The sequence below is a fragment of the Arctopsyche grandis genome, chromosome 1 (genome assembly GCF_051622035.1).
Source record: "Arctopsyche grandis isolate Sample6627 chromosome 1, ASM5162203v2, whole genome shotgun sequence".
Lineage (NCBI taxonomy): Eukaryota > Metazoa > Arthropoda > Insecta > Trichoptera > Hydropsychidae > Arctopsyche > Arctopsyche grandis.
This window is the reverse complement of record NC_135355.1, coordinates 38909654-38925562: the sequence shown is the minus strand read 5'-3', so window position 1 is coordinate 38925562 and position 15909 is coordinate 38909654. Positions and strand designations below refer to the sequence as shown.

The following is a 15909-nucleotide window of genomic DNA, read 5'->3' as shown; positions in this document are numbered from 1 at the left end:
ATATATATATATATATATATATATATATATATATATATATATATTTATATATATATATTTTTTTTTTAAATTAATTTGTGGAACATGCATTATGTTACGTAAATATGTAATTGAATTTTTCATAACAAAACAATGAAAATAAAAATGGTGGTTGCGTTGATACTAAGCACCGAGAGGTCACCGGGTTCAATCCCGTCAATTGACCGCTATCGGAAAGAAATTATTCTGAGTATAATCTTTAATGCTGCTGGTCAGACATGGATATTTGTGACTCCAAGTCGATTGTTTCCTATCAGAGTTTTGCAATTTGTCTGATTTAATTGTTGAAACGGTTCCTCCATTAAATTGGCAAAAACTATCCTACCCACTATGTCACCACTATATGAATATGATTTTTAAAAAAATATTATCTATAACATAGATGTCTCGATAATTTACTTATATATAAGGTAATCGTAATTGAAACGTAAAGGAGGTATGTAAAAATATAAAGCAACCTAAAATGAATGAAATGCGCATTAACACATCTCATATTAGCCAGCAGCGTGGCTCGGTGGTTGCGTTGATACTAAGCACCGAGATTCAATCCCGCGAGCTGGCCTCGATTGAAAATAATTTGTTCCGAGTTTAATCTTAAATGCTGCTGGTCAGACTTGGATATTTTTGACTCCAAGTCGATCATTTCCTATCAGAGTTTGCCAATTTATCTGATTTCATCGTTGAAGCGGTTTCTCCATCAAATTTGAAAAAAAAACATCCTACCCACTATGTCACCACGTTTTGAATATGATTTAAAAAAATTATTATCTATAACATATGTAGATGTCTGGCTAATTCTTATATACTATATAGTATTTGTATTATGCTTATATGCCTGTATTCTTATATATAGTATTTGTATTACGCTTATATGTATGTCTGGCCACAGTGACGCGTTAGATGTCACTGTGATAAAAATATGTAAATAAATATGCAGATCTCTCATATATTCACTTCAGTGACATTAACACGTCTCTTGAACGTCATAATGACCAAAAACCCATATATTTAATTTATAATTTCATGTTTTTTAACTGAGCACTTTTTAAAAACCTCCTATACGTTTCACTTACGATTACAATTCAGGAAAAAATTTGCCCCTTATCCGATCGTTTTTATACTTTGCCGTATTGCTCATTTTGGTCATCAATATAAGTAAATGGATCCTCCGCCAGTATGTCTGGCCACAGTGACGCGTTAGAGTATTCTGTAATGCCACTGTGGCTAATATGTAAATAAATAAATAAAAAACAATATATGACAATATTGATAAAACTCAATGAAAACAATATACAAAAGATCCCGAGGAAAATAAATCAAAAATAGCAAGAAAAACATGAAATATATTATTTATAAAATTTCAATGTGGGAAAGGGATGGGTTTTTTTTTATTTAATTTGAAGATTCTTCAATGTTTTTCCTCATTCTATATATTATACCAATATGTACATGCTATTACCTTTTGCGTTAGATAATCAAATGCCATTAAATGTGTAAATATTATTAGACATGTGAATTACTATCGCAATAAATTATAGGCCATGTACATTGTCGGAATTTTGCATTATGTACGAACGGACATAAGGAAATGATTGAAAAACAAATTTTCCCCCGATAAACATGCGGAATTACAAAAACGTGTTTTTAAATTCGAAGGAACACTGTTTCCGTTCCGGTGTTATAATTTTCTGTATACAACATTTACGACATTGCATCACATGATTTTACAGTGTTTTGCGTTTGGTAACACATAATAACAAGTTGTAAAAATAAATGGGAATGTTTTATGCAAATTACGAATTACTATAAACATTCGTGTAAAAAACGTCACGAGGGCTTCTCGCGTGTAATTAATTCCGAAAAATAAGCCAGTAGGCAAAACGTGGATTACAATTTAAAAAGTAAACGTCAATCGCGCTCTCACTCATCTGATATGAATTTGTCAACAATATAACAACAAAATGCACTATGCGCTCAACAATATATGCATATTGCGCAGTGCGCTCGCTCATATGGGTTATAACTTATAAGTTAGCCAGCAGAATGGCTCGGTGGTTGTTCTTTTGCCTAGCACCGGGAGGCGCCGGGTTCGATCCCGTGGGTTGACCTTGATCGAAAAGAATTTATTCTGAGTATATCTGTAATGCTGCTGGTCAAATTTGGATATTTGTGACTTCAGGTCGATCGTTTCCTATCAGAGTTTGCCAATTTATCTGATATTTATTGAAACAGTTCCAACAAATTGGCAACCTTTACATATTTCTGGCAATTTTCGAGTTTCCAGCATCTCGAATTTCGGTGATACGTTGCTGAAATGTTGCAAATTTGTCGATAAATGACTTGCAGAACGATTTATATTTCAAAAAATGTTGTTGAAGCGGTTCCTCCATCAAATTGGCAAAAATTATCCGACCGACTATGTCACCACTATTGAATATGATTCATGTACAATAAAATTTATGCAAAATTCACGTATGTATGTCTCGTTAATTTTGAGTTGTCAGTGTCTTGTAATTCAGTGACTTATGTTTTATGTAATAAATATGAGCGAATAAAAACTATATATGAGAGATAATGCGCAGGCGTCGAAATAAATGGGATCCTTTTGTCAATGTCTATTGTTAAATTGACAAGAGAAACTGACAAAAAAAAAAAGTAGAAATTGACAAAAGAAACCCATTTATTTCGGCGCAGCACCGGAGACTGATAATGAGAGCCCATAATGCAAATCTAGTATCAAATCACAGTAGAGAGCGGACCAACTTTGCGCCGTCATTGTTCATTGTTCGCCGTGCATTGTTCAGTTTTATGATGAACCTTTTTTTATGCTCTCTAGCTTTGTAGTTTGCCCTGTTTCCTGGAAAATAGACCCAAAGCGCCCTTTTTCATGGAAAAAGCACACTTCCGGTCCTACCTCTACTTATAAATAGTGAGCGGAACGTAAGCGTGCTGTTTATTGTTAATTGTTGGCCGTGCTTTGTTAAAGGTTCGCCGAACCTTTTTTTTTGCACTCTAGCTTTGTAAAAAGACCTAAAACGTCCGATTCCTGGAAAAAGCACCCTTTCTATCCGCTCTCTACTTATAAGATATAGTGTGAAAAAGAAAAAGAACGAGGTGGTTAAACAATTAAAATCTGACAAAGCGTGAGGGTGGCAGAAAGGCAAAATAAATACGGCAACTTACCATTAGACGTCAAGATGGTCAAAATTGTAGCATTTTTTAACTTGTCTAGTGTGATTATTTTTCACCATCGTAATGGCGGATTTGATTTAAATATATATTTTTGACCAAATCGCGCAAAATGGCAAAGTTTCGAAACGATCGGAAGAATGTAGGATATCAAGCCCAAAATGTTGTCAGACGAAAGAGCCAAGTGAAGTATAGAAGGGGTGTGTAATAATAAAAATGCTGCATTGTTTGTAATTGCCCAAGAAGGCGCATTGGGGTTTACCTGTTAGGCCTTCCTGGTATATGTTTATGTATGAATATAATAAAAAAATAAATAATAAGTACTCACGAAATAAGCATACATCTCATTTTATGCGATAGATGCGTTCCACGAGATATCGCATAATAAAAAAAAACCTCTTTTTTAGTTTTGTATATAGTATTAAGATATATAAATTATTATTTTTAATAAAAATACCAATGATTTTATTTTACTACCGCCATCTATGTATAAAACTACCGAATACATAGACGTCACCCAGATTTCATATTTACAAACTTCAAACGTGTCTTAAACGATATTTTATCTCTATCGTAATGGCTGAGGATCCATTCACTTATATTGATGAACAAAATGAACAATATGGCAAAGCATGAAAACGATGGGATAAGAGGCAAATTTTTTCCTGAATTGTAATCGTAAGTGAATCGTAAAAGAGGTTTAGTAAGTTTAGAGTACTTTTCTGCCTATTGCCTGATTGTATGCAATGAATTGTGGTCTCAGCGCTTACGATTTATATCACGACTCAATGACAAGTGTTCAGGAATGTAATATTGCTTTTTTATGTTGTCGGAAAACGACATTGACACTATGGAAAATGATGCAAGGCACATATCTGTATGTACGCAGGACGCATTTAAATCCATATTTAGAAAAATGGCGGCAAAACGGTGAAAGCATTGTTCTCTGTTGAATTTGTGCGCCCATTACGAATAATTAATGTGAAAAAATAAACATGCGTAAGTGAACGCAGAACAAAGAGCACGGTGGTTTGTCAAATTGTTATTTTTATGTGAAAATATTCCGTAATAAATTGCACCGTAAAATTAGCCTACAGAAGCTATAAAGATGGGTAAATGCTTGTATATATATAATGTGTCATTGTTTTGTCTTTTAAATGCAATGTGCAATGTTTTGAACCAAATTATAATGTCACTAGTGTTGTACCCGATGACATATCATCGCATTGGTGTTGGCATATTGAGTTATTAAAAAAAAACAAAATTAAAAGAAATGTGTCATCGGTCATGAGTTCGATCCCCCACTCGGTCCAATTTTTTTCAAATACCTTTTAATATTTATATTTTAATTTAATATTTATTTTCTTCTTATATTCTATTTTATAACCTTTTCCAAATATTTTAATACTATAGTTTAATTATGCAATGTTCTACATATTTTGTCATGCCTTTATTATTTACTTTTTAATTTGTTTTCCTTATATTTATCTTTTTCATTTTTGTAAAAATCTATTATTGGACTCGGATGTTACATGTATTATTTATTTACTATTTGTTTTTTTATACATATCTATGTACATCCTGTCTGTTGATTTTTCAATTAATAAAATAAAATAAAATATTTAATTGATATATATGAAAAAATGGTAAAGACTACCTACCTACCTACATATCTAATATACATATAATTTCGAAAGAGACTTTGTATGTAAGAAAATTTTGTTGGATGGAAAATTGTTGGGAACTTCGAAAACAAGTCAAAATTTCCATGACGACATGGGGACGGGGGACGGGGGCACCGGGGGCGAAGGGCGCCGGGGGAGCCGCCGGATTCTGATATATAATACATCTAATATAATAATTTCGAAAGAGACTTTCTAAGTTTGTAATTATAGTTGCTTGGAAATCGAAAACAAGGCAGTTTCTATGACGATTCGATTGGTTGAATATATATTTTTTTGAATATTTACTATCAGATTCGCCATGTTTTAGCTGTTTATATTACAAATACTGAGCGAAGCCGGGTAAAACATCTAGTAAACAATATAAAACACATAAAATACCGATAGAAAAAATAATTAATTAATTAGTTAAATAAATTTTCAAAAGATGGCGCTAAATGCTCTGAGATTTATTTATGAGAATTAAAATTGGTAGCAAACAGTATATATAGAAGTTTCGTACGTTTTATTGTCAGTGTTTTAGCTGTGACGTACATACGTATGTATGTCGAATCGAAACGACTATTATAATTAAAGAGCGGACCCAGAGCGCACCGTTCATTGTTCAATTGTTGTAAATACATTGTTAAAAGTTCACCGAACCTTTTTTTTTTACCTCTAGCTTTGTAAATAGAGCCAAACAGCCTCGATTCCTGGAAAAAGCACGATCTCTATCCGCGCTCTAATTATAATACGGCGAGCGCTATCTTACACAGAAACACAGAATAGCGATATTATATATATGATCGGTCTCCGTGACGAGCCAGAATGTTAAATTACAGAAAACGCAAATATCGGAAGGCAAAGATCGAAAATCGAAAGATCTTAATTAATGTGCGCGCGCAGAATACGGGAGGAAAAGCCTGTTCCTCTTGTTCCTGTTGTATCCTGCTCGCGCAAATTAAGTGAGTATGTACCGTTTACCATGCACCATTTTTTTTTTTTGATCTTTCGACTTAAGATCTTTCGATTTTCGATCTTTGCCTTCCGATATTTGTGTTTTCTGTAATTTAACATTCTGGCTCGTCACGTAGACCCATATATGATCAATATATCTAAAGAATTATTAACACTAGTGTCAACTATTCACGGATTTTTAGCTGTTTCTTTGATATAAAAAGTAAAATACTCGATACCATATATTGATCAAATAATATATTTCTACCAATAAGAATATGTAGTACATATATTTAGAGGATCAAATGACGGGCTGAAAACCAGACTGGTAAAAGTGACATTTTTAAAATAATCTGGTTTAAGTGCTAAAATAATAGTACATACATATGAAATGCTATTATTTTAGCACTTAAACCAGCTTTTTTTTTAAATGTCACTTGTACCAGTCTGGTTTACAGCCCGTCATTTGATCCTCTAAATATATGTACTACATATTCTTATTGGTAGAAATATATTATATTATCTGATCACTTGTACCAAATATTGTAAGAATGTCACTTGTACCAGTCTGGTTTACAGCCCGTCATATGAAATGCTATTATTTTATCACTTAAACCAGCTTTTTTTTAAATGTCACTTGTACCAGTCTGGTTTACAGCCCGTCATTTGATCCTCTAAATATATGTACTACATATTCTTATTGGTAGAAATATATTATATTATCTGATCACTTGTACCAAATATTGTAAGAATGTCACTTGTACCAGTCTGGTTTACAGCCCGTCATATGAAATGCTATTATTTTATCACTTAAACCAGCTTTTTTTTAAATGTCACTTGTACCAGTCTGGTTTACAGCCCGTCATTTGATCCTCTAAATATATGTACTACATATTCTTATTGGTAGAAATATATTATATTATCTGATCACTTGTACCAAATATTGTAAAAATGTCACTTGTACCAGTCTGGTTTACAGCCCGTCATATGAAATGCTATTATTTTAGCACTTAAACCAGCTTTTTTTTAAAAATGTCACTTGTACCAGTCCGGTTTTCAGCCCGTCAACTATGCTAGGGGTTCAGTATAAAGTTCATCAATCAACAGAAATTTAGATCTACTGCCAAGTTAAGCTAATTGAGCTATATTACTAATTATGTAGTTAAGAACATAATGATATATAATAATCGATGTGTGTAGCAGTTTTGAATAAAAAATCATAATCATAGCAGGATGCCCTGTCAGTGATTATGCATAGCAGGACGAGGGTGCATATCCTTTCTACGTTGATGACCACCGGTCGCTATCTAGCAATGGTGCAACTTCAAACGTGGAATTGTTCACTTCCTGCATAGCCCTACAGCGTCTGCTCTTTTTATTGCATCGTCGTCTGTCTGCTTCCTAATGCCACAGTTCATTCAGAGTTCAGAGTATGCACGAGTCTATTTCGGATCTAGAATTCGCATTGCCAGACAGTCTTCGGATTGCACACACTTTGGAGTCGTTCGATGCATCTGATCAGTTTGGAAGCTGGCCGGTCCTCCACTTTCACTCGTTCGTTTTTACTAAGACGTCTCCTCGAATGGGCACAATGACCATGCTTGAGGCGCATCAGGTGTAACCAAGCTCATTTGCTATACACATGCGCAACTGATCTCAATGCTTACCTAAATGCTAAACGTCGCATACTTTCAATTTCACTGTGGGTGCTTATTAAATCAATATTTAAAGTATAACTTTGTGATATAAAGTCCTACTTCTAATGACTTCTTCGTATGTCAAATATTTATTTATTTATTTGGAAAATTTACAGTTTATTAAGTTACATAGATTGATAGTAAAAAAACATAATTATGTTAAGTAAACCATTAATAATTTTCACATATAGGTAAAAAAAAGAAAAGCTCAAGCATTTAAAATAAGAAACAAAAATGATAATAGAGTAAGATAGTTAGAGAAAACAAAAAGAAAAAAATAGAAATAACAGTATAATAAAAATATCAAAATAATAAGAATAATAATATTGTTGCGTAGGGGTGGGTGGAGGATCCAAGTAAAAGGCCAACAGTCGTTTCACAGCATTTATTGATGATTCAGGAGATACACGTATTGCCAGTGTTCCGTCCAGAATGACATGATATCGCCTACGTACCGCCTTATAAGGGGTAGATCTCTCCGGGCGCCTAATCTGTTTACCTGTTGTATAGTCACGTATTCGGATATGTATTTCCACGACATTGGGTCTTCCCGTACCGATTCTGAGAAATAACTAATAACGGTCATTGTTTAGTCTAAATGCACTTAGAGTCCAGATATAATCTTTGGAAGTAAGTGCATGCATTTAGTTAATCCGATAACAGATATCCGTTGGTTTAAGTCAGTGGTTTCCAAACTTTATTATTTTTTTTCCGCGCCTCCCTACCTTTTATTTTTTAATATATATAATAATAAAGACATGTTTTAAATAATAAACCTTTATTTAAAAAAAAAATACTGAACACTACAATATACAGAATAATAAAAAGGTAACATAAATTTATACGAACACGTATATTTATTATTATATTAAATTACTAATTAAACTACATCTAACACATCAAAATTTAATGCGAATGATGTTGTTGTTTATTGGCACAAAGTTTATCAAATCTTGGGGGCAATATGAAGAGTGCCACTCGAAACTCCTTTTCGACTATTGACCTGGCTCGATATTTGGTTTTCATTGCAGCTAGTGCCGAAAAGCCCGTTTCGCATAAATAAGACGTTACAAGCGGTAGAAACACTTGCATTGCTTTGCAATACAAAGATTCATACTCTCCACTAAGATTCATCCAAAATTGAATTATGGTTTAATTTTGAAACTTTTTTTTAGTGAGCTATCGCATGATAATTCTATCAATTTTTCTTTTTCGATGGTTGTCAGTTCGAATTCGTCTTCTTCATTGTAGTTTAATGGATTCTGTATACACAAAAACTTTGAGAAATCAAGGTCTTTGAAATAATTGGAAAAATGCAGCACTAAACCATCCAAGAGGTCAATAAAAAGATTTTTACTTGCTTCAATATTAGCTGTGGCTCAGAAATCTTTGGAAAGTGAAAACATATCCAATTCATTCTTTTGTAAATTTAATTTCCATAACTTCAACTTTTTAATGAAAGCTTTTACTTTGTCTTTTTGAACAAGTGGATGTATTTTTGATCCCTGCATTGATTTATTTAAACCCCTCAATTTTACAAAAATTTCAACCAAATAGGCAAATTTAACAATTAAATTATCGAGAGGTTTTCTTCGAGAAAGGTTGCTAATTAAATGTGTATATAAAAATGAAAGAAAAATAAAAATAAACATTCATGCATTGAATTTTTACTGTTAAGCTACGATATGAAGTTTTATTTATTTGTAGATATTATGGTATGAAAATTATTTTTTTATTAAAAAGTTTTGGCGCCTCCCCTGGCAATAGTCCGCGCCTCCCAGTTTGGAAGCCGCTGGTTTAAGTGCAATTCGCTCAATCCGCGGCGTACGTAACAATATGATAAAAATTATGAAATAATAAAAATAATATAATATATAACAAAAAACAAAAAGACAAAATAAATACATCAAAATAAAAATTCATAATCACAATCGTAAATTTTCAATAAAATTAATCATCGAAAAACAAATTTGCAATAATCACTCTAGCTTGTTTAGCATTAATATTAAATAAGTCAAACATAGAAATTGTTAAAATTAGTGTGTTGACGGTGGAGCTTGCACGCCAGATGAATGAGCTTCTTCCATAATTAGAAAAAGTATTAGGTATGTAAAGGAGCTCATTACATCTAGTCATTCTATTTGGCACACGCAATGATAGTCTGCTCAATAATTGAGGACAGTCGATCGAGCCGTTAAGGATGTTCAAAATTGTTGAGATGTCAGCTATCTCCCTTCTTTTGACAAGTGGAATTAGATGCTGACACCTACAAGCATCTTCATAGGAAGTATGGGATAATCCAAAACGGCTACTGATGTACCTCAAGAATCTCTTCTGAATGCGCTCCAATCTGTCTCTTGCACCAGAGTACTCTGGGTTCCAAACTTGGGATGCAAACTCAACAATACTTCTTATGTATGCACAATTTAATATTTTGTATGATTTAATAGAAGTAAAGCATTTGGAGGACCGGATGACGAACCCGAGGGCCTTCGACGCTCGAGCTACAACATTGTCAATATGTTTACTAAAGGATAGATCAGAGTTTAAAAAGACTCCCAAATCCCTAATTTCCGATACCCTTGTGAGTCTATGTCCGTTGATTGAATAAGGAAAGTCAACTGGACATAGTTTTCTGGTGAAGGTTATGCAGGAGCATTTTGCTACATTAATTTCCAACTTATTTATGCTGCAATAAGCCTCTAGCCTGAACAAATCATCTTGTAGGGCCAAAGCATCATTTCGGTTGTCTATTCTAAATATAATATAACTCCGCGAAAATTAGCCAGCAGCATAGCTCGGTCGTTAAGCTTCTGCTTAGCGTCGAGAAGGCGCCGGGTTCGATCCCAGGGGCGGGCCTAGAATGAAAATGAATTTTTCAGTATGCTGTTGGTTAGACCTGGATTTGTGACTTCAGGTTGATCGTTTCCTACCAGAGTTTGCCAATTTTCTCTGATTTCATTGTTGAAATGGTTCCCGGAAAAAATCCCTCCTATACGATATGTCACCTATAATTTGTTATTAATTAATGTGCAATAAATAAGTTTGTGTACAAATTGATAGATGTCTCATTGATTTGCGAGTTTTTCAGTGTCTCGTAATTCAGTGATTTATATAAAAATGCTGCATTGTTATTTAATTTGTAATTGGTCAGAAAGGTGCATTGGGGTTTACCTGTAAGGCCTTCCTGGTATATATGTAAAAAAAATAAATAAAATAAAATAATCTTTCCAATTAATTATGAAGATCGTCGATAGTGCTCTTTTGGGAGGAGAGGTATGTTCTGATTTAATCGAACCCAACAATCCATTCCTAAAATCATTACGAAGTAAATTTTTGATAGTTTTGAGATAATCCAGGAGGAGTTAAAGCAGATTTTATTTTATTTTATATCAATTAATCATGCACACACTCGTCTAACAGATTGTTTCAAAGCGACGAGTGTACTAAACAGTTTAAGAACAGAATAAACTAGATCATGAAAACGTGATCAGTAGTCGTAGGACCGGAAGCGTGCTTTTTCCAGGAAACAGGACGTTATGGGTCTATTTTCCAGGATACAGAGTAAACTACAAAGTTAGAGTGCAAAAAAAAAGGTTCATCATAAAATTGAACAATGAACAATGAACGGCGCAAAGTTGGTCCGCTTTTGAGTGATCAGTGATCGATTCCGAGTTCGAATCAGTCAAAATCTCGAGTTCGAATTTTTGCACGATCAAAAAACTTTATTTATCTATTGTTACTACGTACATAGATAAAGTAAAAATTCTTACAATAAAAAAAAAATATAGCCAAGTCAACACTTAACAATTAGAATTGTCAAGTATTAACTGCTCTAGTTGGTGGTGACCGAGGAAGCGGTGCAGCGAATGAAAAGATATATGTCAAATGTCAATAGTAACATCCAGTGAATTAAAGATACGGAGGCCTAGAGGAATGGGAGAATTAAAATAAGCCACAGTTCTTGCCAGAGGAATATGAAATAGGGTATGATGGGGATCCAGATCAAACTCTCAAGAGCATGAAGGCCAATCTCCGCCAGATTAAATTGACATGAGATAAACCTCTAAATATAGAAAACCAGAACTTGATGAGGGCAACATTTCTCGTGTGTCCACGACCATACCCATGAAAAATCTTGAAGGAAATAAATATGGATAAATTCCATATTGCTCATAAAAAAGCCGGAGAAAGCGTCTTTGCATAAGTTCAAGTTTAATGGATTGAATTTTGGCTGAAGGACTCCAGATCATAGAGGCGTACTCCATGATACTTCTCACCAGCAGCATATATATATATATATTATATTATACAGCAGCCTCAGAACAATGGGATTATGGAAATGTGGGGAATTGCAAAATTGCAAAGCCTAGTCTTTCGTTGATGGGCTCAATCTACGAAAGATTAGGCTTACAGCTAGTTCGAATAGTAGAAGAAAACGTTGAGATTTATTTTGGATGAGTTAAAAAGAAGAAACTTATTATTATTGAATCCCAGGCAAATATCACAAAATATCTTTTTTTCTTTATTCTTGACGCTACTTAAGAGGGCTGTACACCCGAAACCTTAATTTTGTTGCCGTTCCTTTCTTAAATATATATATTGAGTGAATGCGACAATATATATTAATATATATATGTATATTGAGTGAATGCGACAGTTGCGCTTCGACCAGATAAAACGTATTTTAAATCGACAAAATCGAGGTTTCGTATTCTACTCTTTTCTCCTCCGAAACTGGACCAATTTAAAAAAAAATTTCATCATCAGTATGAGAAAGATATTTTCTGTGCAACTATATGCGTATTTTTTTTTAAATCGACCGTTAAATAAGCACGCTGGACTCTTTTCGTGGGTGTAAAAAAGAGGCGATTTTATAGATGTTTGGCGGCTCCTAGCTCCTGTAAAAAATTATTAATCAAAAAAATAAAACGATAGATGCATCCTAATGGTGGATATCTATAGCATATTAAAAAATAATTTCTCTAGTGCCATAATTGAGGAAGAGAGAAGTGTAATACGTTTGTATGGACAAGGCGCTGGTGTCCAGCCCTCTTAATCATTACAAGTATTTTTCAATTCGTTGTTTAAGTCTTCTGGAAAAGACTTAAAGTGAAAGTAAAGACTTCTTCAGTGGTTTTCTATCTGCCTTCTGGAGAGAATAGAAGGAAATAATGATGATTAAAATATGTCAATAATTTTGGATTGGAGCTATTTCAACAATCAAGTTACATGAATCTTTGAGTTTTTGGTTTGTAAGATTAAGGCAAGTTTTGAACAGTCAACTTTTTAATGATGTACGGTCAAAATCTCATGACCTTACATTCAAAATGAGTATATGAGATATTTATCTTCCTTCTATACCTATAGATATAAAACATTTAAAATATTGATATATGTATATGTACATGTCTTTGTCTAAAAATGTCTTTGTACAGTTTCCAAATAGTAATAATATTATAGTTTCAGCTCGGTTGATGTTTTGCTATTCAGTACTCCAGTATTCAGAATATCGTTGTACAAATTGGTACAAGTAACCCGTTAGTTTGTTACCTTTATAGTTGTAGTACATACATATTTGTGTTGCATTATACTATTACAGTGTAATTTGTATTTCTTGAAAAAACCGCAAGGAATGTATGCTAACGTTCCACATGCAAGATAAATCATCAGTTATAATGTATAATATAATACAACCGTAGTGTGGAAAAATTACACGGCTAGAAGCAATTTCGATAAAACCACAACACTCGTCGGTCTCCGCTTTGCTGTGTCAATAAATCGAAATTGGTCTTGATCTGATTTGTTTCGCACCGGGTAGGTAGAAAGAATCATTTAGCAAGAGTGTGAATCAACATGCCGCATCATCGTGAGATCAGATCGTTGACTCTCTCCTGTGGCGATTCTGAGAAGAGCGCAGACTCATCGACGGTCATCATTCAGAAGTTGGTTCCTCTAATTTTATATTCAAATATTCTTCAAATATCAATATTTATGGGTATATATACACAATGTTTTAATAAAATTTCTAGATATTACAATTTATTTTTAAATTAATTTTTTTTAAATTAATTAATCTAATTTTATATTCAAATATTCTTCAAATATCAATATTTATGGGTATATATACACAATGTTTTAATAAAATGAATGGCATTTAGATAGTTTAGCTTTTGGAGGTTCGACAGAACAAGTGCAACAGACCAGATCAGGTATTGTCATTAGACCCCTAGGCTACATGTCCCACTTTCTATGGAGATGTAGAATTAGCAGTTCAAGTTTTACCACTGGTCAGATCAGTATTGCGTCACGATTTTTGGCACTTGAATGCGTGTGCAATTTGAAATTGACATCTGTGGTTCACCTTCGAAAGCTAATAAATGCGAAAAGTTTTTTATTATGCATACTGTGGGATAAAATTTATTCAATTTGGCAATAGATTGAAACATCTCGTGAGGAATAAAAGTGAAAGATGATGTTGTATCGATAAATCTCGATTGGTTTCATCGCCTGTCAACATAGCTGGGCAAATATTACTTTCGTACGAAAGTTCAATCAATGACCTAGTGGCCTTTCTGCCGAGGAAAAGCATCGGATTGTGCAGGCCGAGGGTCAAAGGCTTGTTTTGTAATGTAGTAAATTATAATAGAGCCATTGAAATTTAGAATATGTGGTGAGAAACGACGAGTTGAGATTTTTCGAATTGAAAGTTGATTAAAAAGTGCAGACGGAATTCTTTAAAAGTTGAATGGAAAATGCAACGAAGATATATGATATTCCCCAAGAAGAATTTGTATTGCAAACTTAGACAAAAGGGCGGTCACAATTCAGATGAAAATTCTAAACTATACTTGGAGAGTTATTGGAAATGTATATACATATACTAACTTGAAAAAACTGCATGCTATAAATAATATTCCGTTTGTTACAGACATTAATAACAAACTAACCAGTAGATTCTATGACAGAATCACTAATAACCATACTAACACACTTGTGAAGAGTCTCGGTGATTACAACAAAATGTCTATACCCTTCAGGTATAAACACAGATTACCTAAACACAATCTGCTTTAGGTCATCGACATTAGAGAGTCTTTAATTAATATTATGTATTAGATGTATTATGAGCATTTATAATAGTTGTAAATAGGTTTTTGAGCTCTATTTCCTATTATGCTGTACATTAACATTAGAATAGTGTAATATTATGATTACTAACAAAATTAAATTAAAATTGTAAAATAGAAAATGATCAGTAGATCAGTAGCTATTAAAATAGATATAAGATGTATCGTGAACATAATTTAGTAATAATAAAAAGCATTTAAAAATCAAAATCAAATCGGAAATGTAAGAATGACCGGTGCGTCAAATTGGGATGCAGATTGACCATTCAAACTAAGGCAACATAAATTACCACGTAAAAGGTTCTATGTCATATAGTTATTATTTATTAACTTTAATTTCAAGATGCTGTAGTTTTTCTTTATCTTTAAAAGGTACTTATTGGTTATGCGGGCTCATCCGAGCATCGAGCACGTACAAATGCATGATATGAAGTTTCATGAACGGTCTCAAGGTGTCGCAAAAGTAAAGAGACAGTACGCAACCAGTGATTACGTTACATCGAACAATATATTATGTCGTATTGCCAATATATATGTCGGTATTGCCCTAGGGCCGGGCCGCACTGTGCAACTTTGTCGGCCGACTTGATGCGCGACACGAAAAAATGTATGGAAATGTGTGCGACAAACAAGTTGACGAGTGTGGCATGTCCCATCTACCTGCATGCATTGGTCTGGTCGCCCTCAACCAAGTTGTTCGCGAGTTGAGCGGTGTGGCCCGGCCCTTATTGCAGAGAATATCTTCCAATGGACATTGGTATAGTATTGTTACGTAGGGGTGGGTGGAGGATCCAAGTAAAAGTCCAAAGTCGTTTCACAGCATTTATTGGTGGTTAAGGAGATACACGCACCGCCCGTGCTCCATCCAGAATGTCTTGATATCGCCTAAGTACCGCTTTATAACGGATCGGTCGCTCAGGGCATCTTCGACGTCCGGTTGCTTCCCTATTGATTAGGCATGTACCCGGATATGTATTCCCACGACACTCAGTCCCACGGTATAGCTGTCACTTCTGAGAAGGGACCAATAGCGGCAAATTCGGTGGCCATTGGTTAGTCTAGAGATAATCCTTGAAACCAATTATAACGGTCACACAGTCTCTGGGATTCTACTTGGCCTAATCCGATTGCACTTACTCGGCGGTGTACGTAACAGTATTATAAACCACCACATAAACTCTGCAAAATAACTTTCCATATGTTAACAAGCCACACTTCAAGTTTTTATCATTAGTA

General features: G+C 33.9%; 1 protein-coding gene across 1 annotated transcript in view; it reads left to right on the top strand.

The window, feature by feature from the left end:
• The window catches only part of LOC143919900 (uncharacterized), a 118824-nt gene that overhangs the window by 87551 nt on the left and 15364 nt on the right, over window positions 1-15909 (top strand). The gene's annotated exons all lie outside the window — the stretch shown is intronic.